The sequence below is a fragment of the Corapipo altera genome, unplaced genomic scaffold (assembly GCF_003945725.1).
Source record: "Corapipo altera isolate COAL_440 unplaced genomic scaffold, ASM394572v1 60354, whole genome shotgun sequence".
Taxonomy (NCBI): domain Eukaryota; kingdom Metazoa; phylum Chordata; class Aves; order Passeriformes; family Pipridae; genus Corapipo; species Corapipo altera.
The window spans coordinates 75,823-97,650 of record NW_020885075.1 but is presented as its reverse complement, the minus strand read 5'-3'; the positions used below and the strand labels follow the sequence as shown (position 1 = coordinate 97,650).

The window sequence follows — 21,828 nt, the reverse complement described above, 5'->3', positions numbered from 1 at the left end:
TGTTTCTTCAGCCTCACGGGGTCACATTTTACTCTTCTTCCTCGACTGAACTTTTCAACTTTCTTGGTTTTTTGCTGACTCTATGGTGAATTTTACAAGACTTTTGGACTCCAACCCCTATTTCGCCCCTTATCTTACTTATGTAGGTGTGTGAGCATTCTTTTAGTGTGCGGTACCATCTAATCCTTAAGCTCTGGTCTTTAGCTAGGCAGTACATTCTAGTTAAGCACTGACAAATTCTTTGTGCTCTTGCTTATACCTATATTCTGAATTTAACTCTCTACTTTTTGTATTGCTATATTACACTTACTTTCTAGGCCTTGCCTGGCTTCATTTCCCCCCTTTTTCTCAAACTTACGAATTCTTTCGTCAAGTTTTAGTTTTGAGGGTGTTGATAAGTTTGTATCATTGCCCAGATTACTTGTGTCCTTGTGATTATGGAATTTAGTTGACACCACAGGCACACGTTCAGAAGGGTCAATAGGAACATAACTACTGATATGATCAAGATTGGGTGTATCAAGTAATTAAAAACTTGGGTTGCTGTTGGGGAATATCCTGCAAAGATATCCCACCAGTGGTGTTTCCCTACTTGTTCAATTTTGGTTAAGATATTCTTTATTCTTGCCGAGTCATGCTCTACTTGCCACATGCATTGTATGGTTTTGTTTACTTCTTGGACTAGCTTCTCTATGTCGGGATGTGTGAGCATTGCTTTGAGAAGGTTAGTATCCATGCCTATCGGTAGTCTTGGTATATCATGATATAAAGTATATTCTGCTTCGATTAGTTGTTGAGTAGTTACAGGAGCGGTGTAGTTAAAGTCACAACCTACAATCCTAGTGAAGTTATATATGCAAAAGTTAGTATTATTGGTTATTTCGTGACAATTATCTATGGTGATGTCACTACAAACAGTTCTTACACATGCACATCCATTACCTACATAAAATACTTGAGATTGAGTTTTACTGTGAGGAAGCATTTCAAAAGTACATACACTGTTTTCAGTATCTAAGCATAAGTCTTCTGCTTCTACTATAGCATTTTCGCAGATATATCCTAATTGTCCTTTAGGGATACATGCTTCTGTGCTAACTGATTGCCATTTATTCTTAGCATTGTCATAACTAGCCCAAACATTGTGATCTATGGGCTTAACAACAACATTTTGATGTATAGCTCCCAAAGTCAAGACAGGGAAGATAACTTTCTCCTCAGCAGCACTAATAGTGAGAACATAAGCTTCAATATGCTCGTGTTGTGGATTGTAAGTAAAATTCACTAATTGACACCAAACTTGGTGATCTTTCTCAAATTGAGTAGTGGAGTTCGTTCTTAGTATCATTTCTCTTATTTCCTGAGGTAGTGTACCTGACATTCCTTCTCTCGAGATTCCTGCTGCCACTGATTGCACCCACTGTTGTGTTTGGGTGCACTGAATAGCAAGTGCCACTTCTTTACTGATATTTCCAGCATAGTCTGCAATTTTAAGGAAATCTTCAGCAGTATGATTAGCTACTAAGGTTAGTAATTTGACTGCCAGTGATTGAGTTTCTGCCAGGGTAAGAATAGATGTACTCAAGGGAACTTTAAGTTTTCCCAGATTAGAAGTGATAGTACTTAATTTATTTATCAGTACTTCTTGATCTATGGTGTTTAATACGCCTAGTCCAGTGCCGGCCCACCCAGTCACATCTCTTTGTATTCGCTTGGGGTGTGATCTAGCTGTTAGCCATGCGTTCCAGTCCTTAAGACTTTGCTGTATAAAGGGTTGACAATCCTTTTGTAGGTGTGTGATGTCTGTTTGGATGTTTATTTGGATCTTCTTTAATGAATACGTAGGGTCTATCAGCAATTTTAATTCATTTGATTGTCTTATCACTTGTGGCCCTACAAAGGTCAAATTATGTATCCCTTTACAGCTTAGTGATGGAGTGGTGGGAGTGTTAGTGGTTCCCTCAGGTGGGTCTGTGATAATTTCAGAGGTAGGTTCAATATCGAATTTCCAGATTCTGGCAGTATTCCCACTCTCTCGATTACAGGAAACTGTTACTAGTTGGTTCAATAAAATCCTGTAGTGGTTTGAACCTTGTTTTCCCCCAGAGGCTGAAAAGTGGTAACCCCCAGGGGTGGAAACCCCTGGAAGTTTTGAAGTTCTGTCCAATGAGCGCTCCTGCAGAAATGTAAGCATATCACAAGCAACCGGAAGAGGAGAGTTGTAGTTTGGTTGGTAGAAGAAAGTAGCCATGTTGTAGGAGACCACGAGGAAGGGGGCTCGGAGCCCCTTGGGGCCTCCGGGGCCCCCCCCAGCCCCAGTTGGGGACTGCAGAGACTTGGAACAGTGTTAGACTGGGCTAAGTGTCTGTAGCTGTGAGTTGGGAGATGTTTTCTCCAAACTGGGTAGCGGTCGGAGAAAAGCAGCAGTCGAGCTGGCACTGACCGAAGAAGTGGTGGCAGAGAGCCAGAAGAGATAAGACCGAGCAACAGAGACATGCAGCACCGCAGAGAAGACTCCTGGAAGGAGAGTTGAGGAGAAGAGAGCCCGCAGCAGAGCTACGGAGTTCTGGGGGTAGGAACTGATACCAGACCCCCCAAACCTGCTTTGAGACCTCCTGGAAAGGAGGAAGATGATGGACTCTTACTTGAAAGAGCCTTGAAGTGCAACATGCACTGCAGTAAAGGAGCTAAGAAACTCAGTCGTCCTGAGAGTTCAGCCGGGACAGTGTGTGGAGGTTGACCTTGAGGCCCTCCCTTGCTGCAAACTACAAAGAAACTTGCAGCCTGAGACAGGGCACAGAGGCCCTGCAAGGAGCTTGACCCCCCTGCGTCTCGTGATATGACCGTGGTGGAGCAACCTTTGTCTGGGGTCAACGCAGCCCACGGAAGACCCCTTCGGTTGATTGACGACGGGACCGAGGAGGCTTGGATACCCCCTCGTGAGTGCTGGCAGAGATCCAACTATCAGTTGCTGCATGCATGAGATGAGGAGACCTGCTGCCTTAGAAGAGACTCCTGCTTTTGAGACTGGAAGGGATCTGTCCTTCTTTCCCTCCTGGACTTTTATTTGGAGGGGAGAAGAGATCTGATCCATTGTAAATACTATATGTCATGGTAGAGATAGTTGTGATCATGTGTATAATGTGTTATAGTATTTATTTGTACAGTCATTGTAATATATTCCCTTTCCCCCATTCTGGGTCTGGTTGTGTTTTGTCTGGAAAAACCCATCTCACATTAGGTTGAGATGTGGGAGGGGGGATGGAGCTAGAGAATTGGATTTTGGGGCTATCTCAAACCATGACAAATCCTAATCTCGCATTGTGGTTCCGGTTCTTTTTCCTTCTTTACTTTATCCCACCAACAAAAAATTGGTCCTTTTCTTATAATCCAAGCAGTATGAGCTTCACCTGCTGCGCGACTGTATGTAATTGAGAAGTTTTGTTTGGATTCAATAGTTAATCTAACTCTATCTACCTTTTCAACTGGGAATGAGATTTCACCTATTTGTTCTATTGGGGTATCTAATCCTCGGCATCCCACTTGAACACTATCTCCTTTTCACCCTAATAGAACATTACTTCTTTTCCATTGCCTTAGTGTGTATGGCTTGCCATTGAACATAAGTGGCCATAGGTGGGTGTTTGTATATGGCAGGTGTATAGGCATTAGACCAGGGCCACTCTGGGATAGGGTTCTGGGGCAGAGTAACATTTATCGCAAGTCCGATCGTACTTATCGAGAGTCCAATGGTCAACACTGCAAGGATTAGAGAGAGAGCTGGATTCATTATGTCGGGTCTTCTCGCTTGTCCTCTGGAACCTTCTTAACCCGAGAATAGTGGATCCATGTGGGTTTCTCCTTTATCCAAACTGCAGTGAAGGTGGTTAGCAGCACTTGGAAAGATCCCTCCCACTTTTCTTGTAGGGGTTTTCCTAAAAGATTCTTAACATACACCCAATCACCGGGGTTTAACGGATGCAGTTTACAGTCAGGTTGTTTGGGCCAGTGCTCTACTACTACAGCAGCATTTTTATCAAAATGTTTTCCTACAACAATTACATAATCATATATATACTGATTACCTATTTGATCTACAGCATCACTATTTACAATTTGCATAACATAAGGTCGACCGTACAGTATTTCAAATGGGTTTAGTTTCTTTTCTGATCGAGGTTTAACTCTCAACCTGATCAGAGCAATAGGCAAAGCTTGGTACCATTGTAAATTAGACTCCTGACATATTTTAACAATTTGTTGTTTGATAAGATGATTCATTTTTTCTACTTGTCCACTGGCCTGTGGCCTGTAGGGCGTGTGCAATTGCCATTTGATCTGCAATGCTTTGCTTATTGCTCCCACAATTTTTGCACAAAAATGTGAACCTCTGTCTGAAGAGATACTTCTTGGTACCCCAAACCATGGTATGATTTCGTTAAACAAAACTTTAGTTACCTCTCTCTCTTTGTTTGTCCTGCAGGGGAATGCTTCAGACCACCCAGAAAATGTGTCAGTTAACACCAATAAATATTTATACCCCCCTTTTCTTGGGAGTTCAGAAAAATCAATTTGTCATACTTCACCTGGGAAATTACCTCGGTTTATTGCTCCTTGATGTATTTTGGTTCCTGTATTTGGGTTGTTCTTCAGGCATCGTTCACATCGGGATGTGACTTGCTTTATGGTGGTGAACAATTTTGGTCCTGCTATTCTGGCCTGTAAATACTGATAAAGTGGATCTAAACTCCAATGGGTTTTTTCATGTTCTGTTTTTACAAATTGCCACAATAATTTCCCTATTATTAGTTGTCCCGTTTCTAACTGTCCCCATCCATTGTCTAACAATTTGCCTTTGTTCTTTTGAATCCATCTATGATCTGATTCCTGATAATCTGGTTGGAAGTTAGTATCAAGTTCCCCTGGTACTAAGGCTGCTATGTTCACTTCCTGAGTTCTCGCAGCAGCTAATTTAGCTTCTGCATCAGCTTTCCTATTCCCTATTTCTGGAACAGTGTTACCTTTCAGGTGCCCTTTGCAATGCATTATGGCCACTTGTGTTGGGAGTTGGACTGCTTCTGACAATTGTAGAATTTCTTCTGCATGTTTGACGGTTTTTCCCTGGGCAGTTAGCAGTCCTCTTTCTTTCCAAATTGCTCCATGAACATGCACGATGGAGAAGGCATATTTTGAATCTGTCCAAATATTAATCCGTATGCCTTCTGCCAGTTCTAGAGCTTGGGTAAGAGCTATCAGTTCTGCCTTCTGGGTTGAAGTCCCTGCAGGTAAAGGATTTGATTCGATTACCTCTTCCGTTGTGGTCACTGCATAGCCTGTCATCCTTACGCCTTGTTTCACGAAGCTGCTGCCGTCAGAGAACCAGTTGTCTGCATCTTCAAACAGCTCTTCTCTGAGGTCTGGGCAGCTGGAGTAGACTGCTTCAATGGTCTCCAGGCAGTTGTGCTCGATTGGTTCTGCTGGCATTCTTCCTTCTAGAAATGAGGTTGGATTCACAATGTTAGTGACTTGGATGGTTACATCATCCCACTCAACTAGTATCACCTGGTACTTTAGGAATCTGGAAGGTGACAACCAATGGCCACCTTTCTGCTCGAGTACAGTGGATACAGTGTGGGATACTAACACTGTCATTTTCTGGCCCAATGTGAGCTTTCTGGTTTCTTCTATATTTATAATTACTGCAGCCACTGCTTTCAGTCAGTTGGGCCATCCTTTGCTTACTTCATCCAACTGTTTGGAGAAATAAACCACGGCTCTTTTGTGTGGTCCTAACTGTTGTGCTAAGACTCCTAAAGCCATTCCTTGCCGTTCATGAGAGAACAGTCAAAATGGTTTTGTTACATCGGGCAGGCCCAGGGCTGGTGCTTTCATGAGTTCTTGTTTCAGTCTCTTAAAAGCTCCCTCTGCTTCGGGAGTCCAGATTAGGACACTCTTAGACTCTTTCAGCAAATCATACAGTGGTTTAGCGAGTATCCCATATTGATAAATCCATAAACGACACCAACCTGTCATTCCCAGAAAGGCTTGTAGATCTCTCACCTTTTCGGGTTTAGACATTTGGTAGATGGCTTCTTTTCTTGCTGTTCCTAGGGATCGTTGTCCTCTGGAAATTTCATATCCCAGGTACACCACTTTTTCTTGCACTTTTTCTGCTGAGAAACTCGATATCTACCTAAACCCAGGAAATTCAACAGAGAAATTGTCCATCTTACATACTCTTCTTCTGTTTCAGTTGCTATTAACAGATCATCTACATATTGTAGAAGAGTACTGTCTCCCTGTGGCCTTTAACCTTGAGGTAAAATCGTCCAGGTTAATTGAGTCTCCCTCCCTTTGCTAACAGGACTAAGGTAAGGCAGAAGAATGCATCTTTTAAATCTATGTGCTGGTTTAAAGGTAAACCAGCAGGGGAAATGAACTCAACTCAAAAGAGAGATTATAAGTCAGAATAACAATTTAATAAAATAATACAATAAGTATGATTATACAGACAAACAAGTGGTTTTAACCCACAAAACCCAAATGTATAACCCAGCACCCTGGGGCATGAACAGAGTGGTGTTCTTTGGACACCGAGTCCAAAGTAAAAGGAGAGGGGAAAACCTGTTGCAGTCTGGTGGAAAAGTGGTGGTTGCAGTCCAGTCGAGAGTGGTGGTCTGCGGTCTGGTTGAGAGCGGTGATCTGCAGTCTTTCTCTGGATCCCACTAGTGGTTAAAAAGGTCCCAAGACTCCAAGAGTATATATCCTCCAGTTCAGGCAGGAATGCTCAGTACCTCCCTCAGGGCGGGGGGGTTCTTAATGGGTGTGAGGACAAGAGCAACTCCTATCTCGCAGGCCTCTTAGCACCTAGTTTATAGCCTGAGGAGTCAGGTTCTGTGTGCAGATAGTGTAAATGGTTCATTGATAACAGTTTCTGGGAAATGGCATGGAAGGCTATAGGATACACAGTTTTGGGATACACCCATCCAGTGATGAACTGGTCTCAACTGTCCTAACTAGGACATTATCCACCCCTTATTCTATGCCATCCATGTCATGCCCAAATTAACCCCCTTTAAAAACTATATCCCTTTAAAACTATATACATATATATATATATATACAATGAAACACTATAGACCATTCTCACTCAAAATTAGGTCCCCTTGTGGTACACAACATGCCTCCCCATCTTTTTGCATTACCCACCAAGTGAAACCAGGTCCTTGAGCAAAAACAATCCCTTGGATGTGTTTGCCTTTGCTTGAGGTGGGACTAATCCAAACAGTCTTTCCTAACATACCTCTCATATGCACCACGGGGACTTTATCTCCATCTAAAGTATGCAAAGGTTCTGATTGGGCAGGACCAGTTCAACTGATGGAACCTCGGGTGTTGACCAACCAGGTGGCCTTTGCTAAATGCAGCTCCCAATGTTTGAAAGTCCCCCTTTCCAGTGCCTTCAGGGTGGTTTTCAGCAGTCCGTTGCACCGCTCAACTTTCCCAACAGCTGGTGCATGGTAGGGGATATGATACACCCACTCAGGTGGCCCAGGTGTCTACGAGGCCATTCTTGAAATGGGTCCCATTATCAGACTCAATTCTCTCCGGGGTGCCGTGTCGCCACAGGACTTGTTTTTCAAGGCCCAGGATGGTATTCCGGGCAGTGGCATGAGGTACGGGGTATGTCTCCAGCCATCCAGTTCTTCCTTCTACCGCTTACCTTGGCGGGTTTTGGGGAGCGTGATGTAGTCAACTTGCCAGGCTTCCCCATACTGGTATTTCGACCATCGTCCACCATAGCATAGAGACTTCACCCGCTTGGCCTGCTTGATGGCAACACATGTCTCACAGTCATGGATGACCTGTGAGGCGATGCCCTTGGTTAAGTCCACCCCTCGGTCACGAACCCATCTGTATGTTGCATCTCTCCCCTGGTGACCGGAGGCATCATGGGCCCATCGAGCCAGAAATAATTCTCCTTTGTACTGCCAATCCAGATCTACCTGAGAGACTTTCATCCTGGCAGTTTGGTCTGCCTGCTCGTTGTTACGATGCTCCTCATTAGCCTGTTTCTTGCGTACATGAGCATCTATGTGACAGACCTTCACACTCAACTTCTCTACCCGACCAGCGATGTCCTGCCACATCTCTGCCGCCCAGATGGGTTTCCCTTGGCACTGCCAGTTGGCCTTTTTCCATCCATCCCCACAGAGCATTGGCCACCATCCATGAGTCAGTGTAGAGATAGAGTCTTGACCACTTCTCTCGTTCAGCTATATCCAAAGTCAACTGAACGGCTTTAAGCTCTGCAACCTGACTTGACCCAACTTGTCCTTCGGTCGCTTCTGCAACTCGGCATGTGGGACTCCATACGGCTGCTTTCCATTTTCGGTTTGTCCCTACAATGCGACAGGAGCCATCCGTGAAGAGTGCATATCACCTTTCATCTGCTGGTATCTTGTCATATGGTGGGACCTCCTCAACCCGTGTCACCTGCTCCTCTTCTTCTTCAGAGGATAGTCCGAAACTCTCACCTTCGGGCCAATTGGTGATAATTTCCAGAATCCCAGGGCGATTAGGATTCCCTATCCGGGTTCGCTGTGTGATCAGAGCGATCCACTTACTCCATGTGGCATCGGTGGTGTGATGTGTAGAAGGAACTCTTCCCTTGAACATCCAGCCCAGCACTGGTAGTCAGGGTGCCAGGAGGAGCTGTGCTTTGGTGTGGTTCACTTCTGAGGCAGCTCGAACTCCTTCATAAGCAACCAGGATCTCTTTCTCAGTTGGTGTATATCTGGCTTAAGATCCTTTGTATCCCTGACTCCAGAATCCCAGCGGTCATCCTCAGGTCTCCCCAGGCACTTTCTACCAGAGGCTCCAGGAAGGGTCATTCTTCCCAGTTGCAGTGTAGAGTACGTTCTTCACGTCCTGTCCTGTCCTTACTGGTCCAAGGGCTACTGCATGGGCAATCTCCTGTTTAATTTGTTCAAAGGCTTGTTGTTGTTCAGGGCCCCACTGGAAATCATTTTTCTTCCGTGTCACAAGGTAGAGAGGGCTTACAATCTGACTATACTCGGGGATATGCATCCTCCAAAAACCCACAGCGCCTATGTACCCTTTGTGCTCTGAAGATGGTGATGGTGGTGAAGACGTGGTCCCAAAAAACCCCCAGACTCAATTCTAAGGGGGTGGATCCGAGGCGGTCCAGAGCAAAGACCACGGGGTGGACACACTTGGGATTGGACAGATAATATTATAAAATGTAACATCTCGGGCACAGTTGCGCGCACGTCTTGTAACACCTATTGCCTTGGTACATTAAACCCTTTCCTTATCTCACCCCTAATTAACTGCTCCGGAGTTATTTTTTTTAACACCAACTTTCCACGGCATCATTGGTCAGAGTATTCACTGTTGGATCCTTGCATTGCCCAGCCAGAGGTCCCTTCATCAGGATCACAGGAATTGATCTCAGTCTTTCTGCTTCTCAAAGGTCGCTGATCTCTTTCCAGAGTCTCTGCATCAACTGCATGGACAGCTTTCTTATTAGGTTTCTTCCCTCTTAATTCTCGTACCCGGGCTTCAAGTTTATAGGTAGGTTCACCATCCCACTTCATGTCTTCCCCTTGATCATGCAGAAAGAACCATAGCTCACCACGTGGTCTGCTCTTGGGAATTCCTTTCCTTCTGAGTGGGGCAGGAGGAGACTGAGACCGATTCCTTAGGCTGTTTCTGTGGTAGTTCTCACATCTGGGGCACTCATAAGGCTTCTCCATCCTCTCCCCGGTGTGGGTGCGCCAGTGGTAGAGATCGGAGCTGTCTCTGAAATCTAACTTGCTGGTCTGTGGGAGTGAGGAGGCTTCCATACCTTCTGCTATACTCCGTATCCAGGCACACATTGTGTCCACGGTTGGTTCATTCATCCTTGGATGATATACTGTTATCAGGCAGTTAACATATGATACAGGGGCACCTTGAGTTACTTTTCTCCACATGGGCAGCGTGCAAGGGACATTCTCTGGATTTAGCAAGTGGTGATTGCCTGTGTCTCAAAAAATGATTTCCAGCACGGTCAATTCCTGCAGGTACTGGATGCCTTCCTCTGCAGTAGTCCACCTTCTTGGAGAACTCATTAGATCTTCTTCAAATGGGTACCTTTCTCTCACACCGAAGAGGATCCGGGTCCAAAGACTGCTAATAAATCTCTCCCTTCCAATTTCCTACTCAATTTCACGATCTCTGGCAATAGATCCTAGTTGTCGTGCTTCATGATCTTCTAATAGGTGACTACTGGCCCTGTTATCTCAGCATTGGAGCAGCCAGGTAAGAATTCGTTCACCAGGCTGGCAACTGTAATCTCTCCACAAGTCCCGAAGATCTGATGGGCTCAGGGATCGAGTAACTTCACTTTCCTGTCTAATTTCTTCTCTTCTTCTCTCACATGGAAGCGCTCCCACTCCCTCTAATAAATCACCGGCTATTTGTCCTGCCTCCCTTTCTTCTCTTGGAGGCACAGGCGGGGTAGATCCTACTCCTTCTTCCTCCCTTACTAATCGCGGAGGTAGACCTGTAGGTCCTGAAGATCTCCTTACCCATGTCTTCCTTTTCACTACAGGGGCAATAGTGACTTCAGATGTTGTAGTTTGGGTCCCTGTCTCAGTCATAGTCTTTTTAGAGTATTGAACAGCAGCTTGGTAGGCACAGGCCAGGCCCCAGTACAGGGTGAGAAGTTGTTGGTTTTGATCAGGGTAGGCAAAGCATCCTTCCATTAAATGACATGTCAGTTTGTTGGGGTTGAATACTTGTTCTGGTGTGAAGTCCCAGGCAACAGGAGGTGTTAGACGCCCTAAGAACCTGCCTAAATTCATCCACATCCCTTGCCACCCAGGAACTGGTCCCTTTAGAGAACATCCCAGTAAATTCTCTCTCCAAGTTGGTTTGGTCCTAACACAAGGCAACGAAAACAGCACTACCTTCCCCACTCCCCATAATGTTTTAAGAGTGTTGGTTATAAGCAGCAGTATAGCCAGACAACTCAGGTAAGGATTAGTAAGGATCGCGGGTGCTTTCATTACCAGACCCTCTATGTCAAAATTAAGAAGGGAAAATAAATTGATTTTATCCCCTTCTAGGTCTTTTAAGGGGTAAGTTCCACATCCTATCAAAACTGTTAGAAAAATTACAGGTATAACCACTAAAACTTGGTGGATTGCCATGTTCTTGTTATATATTCCTGGGTTAGCAAAACAAACAGTTAAGTGAGGCAGTTGTTTATATAAACAATCTTCCCTTGGCAGTCTTACCAGGTTTAGGTACCAAATTTGTAGCTGTTTACTTTGACTGAACACCAGGTGTCCACCGAGGCTGCGCAGATCCCCCTCCCCCCCAAGAAGGGGAGATGAAAGAAAAAAACATAAAACCTGGGGTTTACCAAGAAAGACAGTTTATATTCGCACGAAGAAAAAGGAAAGGAACTAATAGTACCACAAACACACAGGTAAAGGAAACCAACAGAAAAACTCTACCTCCCCCAAGAAGCGGTGTCTCAGACAGGCGCACTTGTCTACAGGGCCATCCCAGAAGGAGAACAAGGGCTGAGCTACCTCTCCCTCCCCTTTTATAGCCGGGTTGACGTAACATGGCATGGAATATCTTCCTGTTTCTCCCAGGAAAAGGAAATGTTATTTAACTACACAAATCCACTACAACCCAAAAATCCCCTTCAAAAGGAAACAGCTCAGTACCTTCTGCTTTTTGGTGTAATTCTAACCACAGTCAGCAGGGGGTGCTGTTGGATCACTGGAGGAGCAGAACCTGCAGTTACTCGGTGGTGGGTGAGGCCCCCGTGTGCAGGGGAAGACGACAGTAGAGATTTCCCTCCCGCTGAGAAGGGGAAGGGGAAAAGGGGAAAGAAGGTGGGGTCTTCCCACAAAAACTCATGCTGTCTGCAGCTGGCTGTGGCCAGGATTTCTCCCCTTTCATTGATGGGCACAAACTGCTGCCAGACACAGGAGCAGAGGAGGGAAAGGGCGACCTCCTCCCCAAAAAGTTCCTCTGCAGATGGGTCAAGCCTCTCCCATGAAATCCGAGCAGATCTGGGCTGGGAGCAGAACAGGGCGCAGGCAAGCCAGGACCAGAAAACAGCCAGATGACTAGGCCGAGAACAAAACACCTCGGAACCTTTCCAACACACACCTTGCCTGAGTTAAGGCAAAAGAGCAGTGCCCCCGTTTCCCAGGAGAGAAGAAAAAAAACTCATCACCCCTCCCCACATGTCTTAGGAGGATCATCAGCTTGGAATGCAGGTCTGCTAGTTAGTTCTTCTTTGTAGGTCAATCACCCAAGGCAAAACACCCTCCCCCATTCAACATCTTTCTTTTACAGTGAGGCAGGGGAAAGAAAAATTCCCTGCTTGGTTTTTTAGAACAAGTAAACCTATGACAGTCTCCATTGTCTTCCTCAGCTTGTCCTTTGCTTGACCCCTTGCTTTTGGCGCAACATCACGTCTTCTGGAATGGTTTCAAGGTCTACAACCAGCTTAAACTTGTTTACTAGTCTCGTGTCCCTTTTTATCAGTCCTGTTTCACAGATAGAGGAACCTTCTACTTGGTTAAAATTCCTGCCTGTTGAAACTCAACAAAAAATGATAAACTATATAGTTTAGGTTACACTGGTAAAGTATACAGTCACTAATAAGTTACATAGTTCCTTATGGCTGCAACAGATGTGCAGGTATACTGCACGCCCCTCCTGGTGAAAGAAAACTGTGACCTACACTCTGCTGCTAGGGAAATGGAGAAAAAGGCATTTGTAATGTCAATTGTGGCATGCCACTTCACTGCCCTGGACTACAGTTCATACTGTTGCCTTGGAGTTTTTTGATTTTTTAATTTTTTGTAGATTTTAGAAGTAGTTGTATTTATTATATCCCTCACCCTTTAGCATAGTAGTTACACATACCCAACCCCATTACCCCATTCCATATCAATTTCCTCTAAATTCCAGTAGTATATTTAGTCTCTTTTTCATGGTAGACCTTCATTCTGTTAAAGAACATCTGCACATTCTGTTGAATTCAGTTGGGATGTGCACCTGGACTGGAATAACAAGAGATATGGTATACAAAACAAGATAGAAGGCTCAAGACCCTTGAAGGGGCTCCAGTGGGGCAGTTCTGAGGGTGGTACCAGGGCAAAAGGGGTCTTAGGATTGGATGTCCCCATTAGATATGATAATTTGTAAAAGATATAAAAGTGTAAGAATTCTGTATGCAGGCTCGCACCTTTGTACTCCGTGGCAGGAAGGCCTTCATTAAAAGAGCTGCTCTCTACCTTATCTGATATTGCCTGGAGAGTCTTTTTCTCCTGATGATCTTTAGGCATCAGTTGAGTGAGGTCTTTTCACAGATTATGCAACACGTCTTAGAGACTCACTGGTTGTGAAGGCTCTGGTTTCCTGTCCTTGCTAACTGGGCATACTGACTTAGTTTTATATTTTTCCTTTTGCATAGAGGCGACTGCTGCTGGCTGTGGCTGCCCTTGTGCTTTGGCTGTAGGCTGGGTGATCATGATGTCTGTTGGTTTTCCTACTGCACTATTTTCCTTCCCCTCTGACTTTAGGTGGTGCTGTACAGTTAAGACCATGGTACGATAAGCGTTGGCCAGGGTCCAGCACATTACAATGAGTTGACCCTCTCTGGAATTGATAGAGTGTTTTCCTTTCAAGTACTCTGTAATCTTACTAGGGATCTGTGTTTGGTCAGGGGGGAGCTTCCAAACTATTGGGGCAGAATATTCCTATCTCTTCCCACACCCCCATCCAATCAGGGTGGTTCATGTCTGGAGCAGGTTGTGGGGCCATGTTCCCAGCCCCTGGGGAAGTTTTTGGGCAACATCCTTGGTGTCTCAGGAAGATGTCTGGGCAGCGTCCCTAGTTTCTGGAGTAGATCTTGGGGTAACTCTTGGGGTAGCTACCCAAGAAAACCTCAGTCTGTCTCTAAATACATAGTGGACCGTAGTCAATAAACATGGAAGAAGCATCAGCAAGAATATGGTCTCTTTAACATCTAGAGGGAATTTAAACTCCTCAAAAACTGTTGTGGTGGGCCTGAAGGAGAAATACGTAAAGGGTTTGGAAAAAACACTCCCCTGCGTTCGTCCCCCAAAATAGGTGCCATTATCAGTAAACTCCCAAGGACTATAGCTTAGGTTATGATATTAACACAGCCCTGAAAGCATATTCCACCGGAAAATTATAGGCATTGAATTTACCACCCCATGAATCCACTTTATGAACTGAATAACAACCACAGTTGCCCTGGTTATAGGATCCATATTGAGGTAACCACCTGTAAACAGAAGACGTGTTCAGGAATACAGACTAAAAAAAGAAGAGCAAATTAGATCACATGATGCCTGAGGGGGATTCTATATCCAATCCACAAATAAATTGCTCAGAACTGTTATTTTGTTTCTACTTTTCCTCTCTTGCCACACGTTGGGCACCAATTATTTTCTTGGTGTAAAGACAATGTATGCCAGAGAGGCGGGGCCTCCAATGGAATAGAGGAACCCTCCCTCTCAGACTTAGTGTAAATTTGAAAAATGAGACTTTTTGAGCAACATGTAGAAACAAAATAAACAGTTTACTAAAAACACAGGGAACAAAACAGAACAAAAACAACACCCACACAATAACAGAGAAAAAATATATCACACAGAAATTACTTTTTCACTTCTGCATTGCCGAGGCAACAATTCAGTCCCGACGCAGTGATATGATCACAGTGGAGCCGGGACAAAACCACTGTTGTGCCATGCAGACAATGTGGAGAGGTTCACAAAGGGTCTCCCCAATGCGGCCACTGGGGTGGTGGGGTGGTGCTTAGGCAGCGTGGATGAAAAATGGCAGAAAGCATCAGCAGCTCCCAGCGGCAGGAGCACAGGGTGGCACAGACTCCATGCAGCAAGGGATAGGTTGTCGTGGTGGAAGCGTGGGGCTATAAATGGTGGTCCAAAGTGAGATCCTTTTGAACTCTTGATTCCCAAAAGATAAGGGGCTAATGTGTATGTCTCAAACACCAATAACCAGATGGCTGTGGAGTCAATCAAGGACTGTTAGTAATCACAGACAAAAATTGTTGGTAATAATCAAGGACTATTGGTATTAATGTGCTGTGAGAAAGAACTAGTTTTGGCTATAGAAGGGGGGCCAGGTAGAGACAGGGCATGACTTTTCTGTGAGAAAGAATCACAACACAGTACAGTGCAAGTGCAGGAATGAGTGGCAGGAAGTGGGCATGGACTATTAGGTGGGATTAAGATCACCAAAGACCCCCAAAGCCCTCTGATCCATTTCCAGAAAAACCTGAAAGAATGGACTGGGCATGATATTTTGGGGCAGAGAAATCTTGTAACAGACAGATAACATACAAATGCCAAAAATTATGTTTCGCCATTGTTTCTGCCTGTCAAAAACTTCCTACCAAAAATTCTGTGTCAGTTTTCCACCAGAAGTTCTCACCAGGATTTTCCCACTGGAGTTTTCCTGCCAAAAGATCCTGGTATTGTTCATGGTTATCATATCTCTGCGAACATCTGAATAGGGCTACGTGCCAAGAAACCACAAACAACCTCCTTTGAATACTATAAAAGATGAACAGGAATTTGGGAAGAGCAGGGAAAGAGGAATGGAAGTGAGAGTTGGCTACAACAGCTAACTCGCCCTCGCCCTCTGCCTCGCCCTCACCTTTTCTTCTGCCACCTGGAAGCTACCTGCCCGAGACTGGACCTCTGCCGTCTTGAAGTGGACTGAGACCCACCGTGCTACCCGCGTGAGTTTTTCCACCCTGACCATATTTCTGAGGGCCGAGAGGTGCAGACCTAGACCTCTGCACGGCCTGGGACCGTCCGGTGTGAGTGGCATGAGCAACGGAGAGGTCCGCATCCTGGTTGCATTCCAGAGAACTAAGACCCCCTGCAGCTAAAGAGATAACATCACATCGAAGGCGGCAGAGACCGAAAAAAAAAAAAAAGGCAAAAAACTGCTTCTCTCTCTCCCCCCTCACCTTCCAGACCAACTTGGATACAAAGGTAGTTTTTGGTGGTAATCTTTTGTCTGCTTCTAAAAGTAATCTTAGCATTTTCTAACCTTTCCTTATTTTTTCCTTTCTCTTTGCATCTCTTAGCAATTAATAAAAACAGTTTTGGTATCAACAGATAACTTGTATGAGTTTTAATTTTGCTCAAGGGAATATTCAAATCTAAAATTCTTTCTGCAATATTTAAGCAGATTGTAACAAATCTGCCCATAAAAAGGTCACCCTCCAAGTCCGGGTGGCGCCCTCAGGACCCTGGGCATCTCATTGGCTGGACTGACACAGTTGGATCAACGCTCATCAGCTGGATCGATGCTAAAAACAGGACTGGTGATCTCTTTCTCTTTTTCTCTCTTTTCTCCTCTCTTTCTTTCTTTAATCCTCTCTTTTTTTGTCCCTTTTTAATTTCTCTTTTCCCTTCACCCTACCCCTTTATCCATAATCCACTGCTATGTGCCCATATAGTAGGTCAGGTACTAACATACCAATTTCCATGCCAAGTATGTAATTTACTAATAAAACTCTCTGATTATTTGCAGACCCTCTGACTTTTGTTGTTCCTTTGATCAATGAGTGTTTACAAATCTTAGGTGCTTCCTCTCCCTTAAAGGGTGAGTCATCACAGTTAGCAACCAACCCCAAGCCAGTAGGTTCGGCTAATTCACAAGAGAAGGGAGGTGCAGGAGCAGGAGGAAGAGTCATCCCTGTGCTACTGATGTGCCTCTGCGAAACAGATATTGGTGCCTAAAAGCCAGAAAATAACTTTTTAAGACTCTTTTTGAGTATTAGAAAGCAAAAAGTAATCATTTATTTACAGCATACTGTTTACTTACAGCATTTCCAAAGTACGCACACGGACTTACAGAGGTGCTATAGTTTTATACTATAATATCTAACATTACATCATCTGTTACTCCCACTTCCTAAAACTGTTCATCCCACAGCACCACCTTCGCCCCACCCATGACACACCTTCCGAATTTGAGTCGGAGGTCTCGATGAACCTTTATCTTCATCTTGTCTTCCTCTTCCTTGTCATCTCTGTCCTTCTTGGAACAATGTCAAGGCCTCTGGGTCTTCTGAAAAATTTTGACTTGTTTATATCAAGCGACATGCCTGTTATGACTTGTTCTAATATTTTTTACAGATAAAATGTTCTCTACCTTGCCAAAAATCTTTTGTTGTTGGAATTCTTGACAAGGAATTGTTATAGGTTATAAATTCCATAGGGGAATTTTTCTTCCCCTGTTCCACTCTAGGAAAAAACGGAGTGAGTGGGGGGAAGGGAGTCAATTAGCTTTACAAAAGATCTGACCGAATTCCTAGCTAATGGCCCATCAGAGAGGTTGAGGGGAGAGGAGAGAGAAGTTTTGGGAGGGGAGAGGCAGACAGCGAAGCTCTCTCTCTTGGACAGAGACGGGGGTCTGCGTGCAGGCATTTGGGGAGAAGGACTGGGGATCTGGCTTTTTGGTTTCTAATTCTAGTCAACTCGGACTACTGGCCTCAACTTGTCTGCGAACTGTCTCTTGTCTCCAACCCGGATCTGCTGTGTTTCATCAGAGAGTTGCGTGCCCACCGGGAGAAAAGGGAGGAGTTTTGAGACACCGTCATCTGAGACAACAGTGAGTCCCGTGGGAGTGAACTGCTTCCCTTCCCTTTTTCTCCCATTGAGGGAAGGGTCCCCCATTTTCTTTTCGGCTTCTCTGGCGATCTGAGACCACCCCCCCCAGCCCCCCTCTCCGCGTGGTGACCGCCAGAGCCCAACAGTGCCCCCTGCAGGCCACGACAGAGTTTTAAATTAGATGTTAGGAAGAAATTCTTTACTCAGAGGGTGGTGAAGCACTGGAACAGGTTGCCCAGAGAGGTTGTGGATGCCCCATCCCTGTAAGTGTTCAAGGTCAGATTGGATGGGGCCATGAGCAACCTGACCTAGTGACTGACATCCCTGCCCATGGCAGGTGGGGTTGGAACTAGATGATCTTTAAGGTCCTTTCCAACCTAAACCATTCCATGATTCTATGATTTTATCTAAGTGATAACGGAGCAAGAAACAAGAAAAGTGCCCTGTACTGTATCTCTGTACTGACTCCTGGATGGTGGCTAATGCCCTTTGGGGGTGGCTGCAGGCATGGAAGAAGACCAATTGGCAATGCAGGGGTAAACCCATCTGGGCTGTTGCATTGTGGCAGGACATCGCTGCATGGGTAGAAAACATGACTCTGAAGGTGTGTCATGTAGATACTCACATGCCCAAAAGGTGTGTCACTGAAGAACATCAGAACAATGAGCAGGTGGATAAGGTTGCCAAGATTGGAATAGCTCAGGTAGACTTAGACTGGGAGTAGAAGGGTGAGCTATTTATAGCCCGATGGGTCCATGAAACATCAGGACATCTAGGAAGAGATGCGACATACAGATGGACTCGTGATCAAGGGGTGGACCTGACCATGGAGGTCATCACACAGGTCATTCATGAATGTGAAACGTGCTGCAATCAAGCAGGTCCACGTGAGTAAAATCCCCCTTCAACAGAGGACAGTGGCTGGGTTTCCAATATGGTGAGGCCTGGCAAATTGACTACATTGAACCACTGCCATGAACACGCCAAGGCAAGAGTTACATACCATGGTGGTGGCAATGACTAGCTGGTTGGAAACATATCCTGTAAACCAGGTCACTGCTCAAAACACCATCTTAGGCCTTGAGAGGCACATTCTGTGGTGACATGACACCCCAGAGAGAACTAAATCAGACAATGGGACTCATTTTCGAAATAACCTCATCAACTCTTGGGCAAAGAAACATGGCATTGAGTGGATATATCACATCCCTTATCATCCACAAGCCTCTGGGAAGATTGAAGACTATGTTAAGAGCATTAGGTAATGGGACATGGAAGCATTGGGAGGCAAATTTAGCTGAGACCACTTGACTGGTCAACACTAGGGGATCTGCCAACCACCCTGGTCCTGCCCAAACAAAATCTCTACATACTGTAGGAGGAGAGAAGGTCCTAATACTACACATGAGTAAGTGACTGGGGAAGTTAGTGTGGGTTTCTCCTCCCATGGGAAAAGGTAAACCCATCCATGGGATTGTCTTTGCTCAGGGACCAGGGTGTACTCAGTGGGTAATGTGGAAGGATGGGGAGACCTAGTGTGTGCCTCAAGGAGATTTAACCTTGGGGAAAAATTATTCTGTGGTTTAAGCTGTATGTTGAAGGAAGTAAAGTAGCAGGCCAATGAAGAATGAATTTTGCAAGGAGAGCGCGAGCCAGGTTGGTGTCAGTGCCCAACGATCAATTGCGCTGCTTCTCCTGTCCTGAGTACCTGTCCTGATGGAATGGAGCCCCAGATCTGGAGGCGTGGAAGAAGCCCATGAAAATGGGAAAATAATATCTGCCTGTGAAAGGATGGGGGATAGTAGTCAATGAAAATATATAAATCTGTACCTTGGGTCTAAAGATGGTTTAAGAATGTAGTTTAAATTGTATGTATTGGTTAGAAGGGATTTCAGTAATGAGAAATAAATACAATGGAATAGTGAGAAGATATATAAATTATGTGGGATCTGAATATGATGCAAATGGTATGGAATAAGGGGTGGAGATTGTATTGGGTCTGGCTGAGATGGAGTTCATTTGCCCACAGCAGCCCTCACAGTGCTGTGATCTGCATTGGTAGCTAGAAATGTGTTGAGAGTACACCAGTATTCTGGCTACTGGTGAGCAATGCTGTCTCTCAACATTCCTCCCCCTGTTCCCTCTTCCCATCGAGGGGCAAGGTGGGGGGTCAGGAAAGATCCTGGGAGGCGACACAAGTAAAGTGGCTGACCCAAACTAGCCAAAGGGATATTGCAGACCATATGATGTCAGCTCAAATATAAAAGCTAAGGAAAGGAGGAGGAAGGGGGGGCATTCATTATTTACAGTGTTTGCCTTCTGAAGCAACCGCTCTGCATGCTGAAGCCCTGCTTCCTGGAAAGTGGTCAGACATCGCTTGCTAATGGGAAGTAGTGAATAAACCTTACTGTTTTCCTCTTTGCTTGTGCGCACGCAAACTTTTGCTTTTGCTTTAGTAAACTGCCTTATCTCAACCTAGTAGTAGTTTACCATCTTATTCTGTCTCCCCTGTGCAGATAGGAAGGGGAGTGATAGAACAACTTGGTGGGCACTTGGTGTGCAGCCAAGGTCAACTCACCATATTAACGTTAAGTTTTCCAACATTAATGATTCTATTATTCTATGACTAGGAAATAATTCTTCAAGGAAAGGGTTGTAAAGCATTGGAACAAATTGCCCAGAGAAGTGGTAGAGTCACCATCCCTGGAAGTATTCAAAAAAACATGTGGATATGGCACTTGAGTACATCCTTGTCTCAGTTTAACGAAACAGAAATGTTTCGTTAGGAGGGCGGGATATAGGAAAAAAACAAACTCCTCCCTCTGAGTAATTATAACTTTGAAATTAGGATGCTCCAGTCGAAAGGTGTGGAAAGGAAAATAATAGTTCTTTACTAAAATATATATATATATAGGTAACATAACAAAAAAAGGTAAAAAAAAAAGCAACAATCCCATAACCCAATTTCCACCGAAAACAATTAAGTCCTTTTTGCCTTTCAACGCAGTTATAACCACACCCAGCAGGGGGCACTGTTGGGCCTCCGGAGGAGCCGAGGCTGCAGTTGCTCTCCGATGGTTGGCAGATGTCGCTGTAAGAGCACATAAGTCTAGAAGTTAAGAAGTACATAATTATAGAAGTTTAGAATTTAAGAAAGTGTATTGTGTAAACTTTAGATTATTCACTATATATTAGTAAAAGAAAGTTTATCTATTTGGTCAAGAAGCTTTAACATTATAAGGTACTAAAGAATTATAATTTTTTAGCTCATAAAACACAGTGATATGGAATTCAAAAGTATGCTTGTATGAATGTTGACAGTGGCCACTGTGAGAGCTTGTGTGTGTGAATGTATGATGATTGATGTGTTTTGGTCCATCAAATACACAAACATTTTTAAATAAACACAGAAGACACATAACTCAAAAATGAATAGAGTTCCATCCACAAGTGTTTTAGACTGAATAAAGATTTTCAAGAATAAATCCTATATTTAGAAAAGTACTTTTAAGAAAATTTTAAGAGCACAAACCTTGAAGTTAATAAGTTGTTAAGTTTGTTAATGCACTATTATTGTAATATGTAATCATGTTTATTGATATGTTATTAGTACAATAAAGAGTGATACAGAAATGCAATATAAATTGTTCAAAAATCAAAAGGGGGATTTGTCGTAAGGCAAAAATTGTGTGAACAATTTCTATTGCATTTCTGAGATTTTTGCCTTAGCATAGCTGAGTGCTGATAGTAAAAATTACTGCGCCACTAAGATGGCTACAGGGCCTGAAGTTAGAACAAAGGTGGATTCATGCCAGATGCCAAGGAGGAGTTTTGGCAAAGTGAATAAGGTGTTCTCATCTCCTATGACCACCTGTTGTAGTCCAATTAACAGTGGACAGCAGAGTATGTTTTCCTTATGTAACCAATGTAGTGTGAACAAGAAACTAAGCGTCATAAGCACTATATAATCTGTCTTTCTTCTAATAAAGACGACATTTTGCCTGATCATATTGATGTAAGAGCATCTGTCCGTGCCCTTCCACCCGATAAGACAGTCCTTGATGGACCTCTCCAGTGTGAGTCCATCCCTCGGGCAGCAGTTCTTCCC

The 21,828-nt window shown here is 44.4% G+C and overlaps 1 long non-coding RNA gene across 1 annotated transcript; it reads right to left on the bottom strand.

Annotated features, from left to right (window-relative positions):
• Positions 1 to 3,171: 3,171 nt before the first annotated feature.
• Positions 3,172 to 21,500, bottom strand: LOC113960001. The gene is made up of 3 exons (XR_003531960.1): positions 21,226 to 21,500; positions 12,193 to 12,198; positions 3,172 to 3,184 (listed from the first exon to the last, which is right to left on the bottom strand). It is a non-coding gene; the product is annotated as an uncharacterized LOC113960001 (long non-coding RNA).
• Between the last annotated feature and the right edge of the window lie 328 nt (positions 21,501 to 21,828).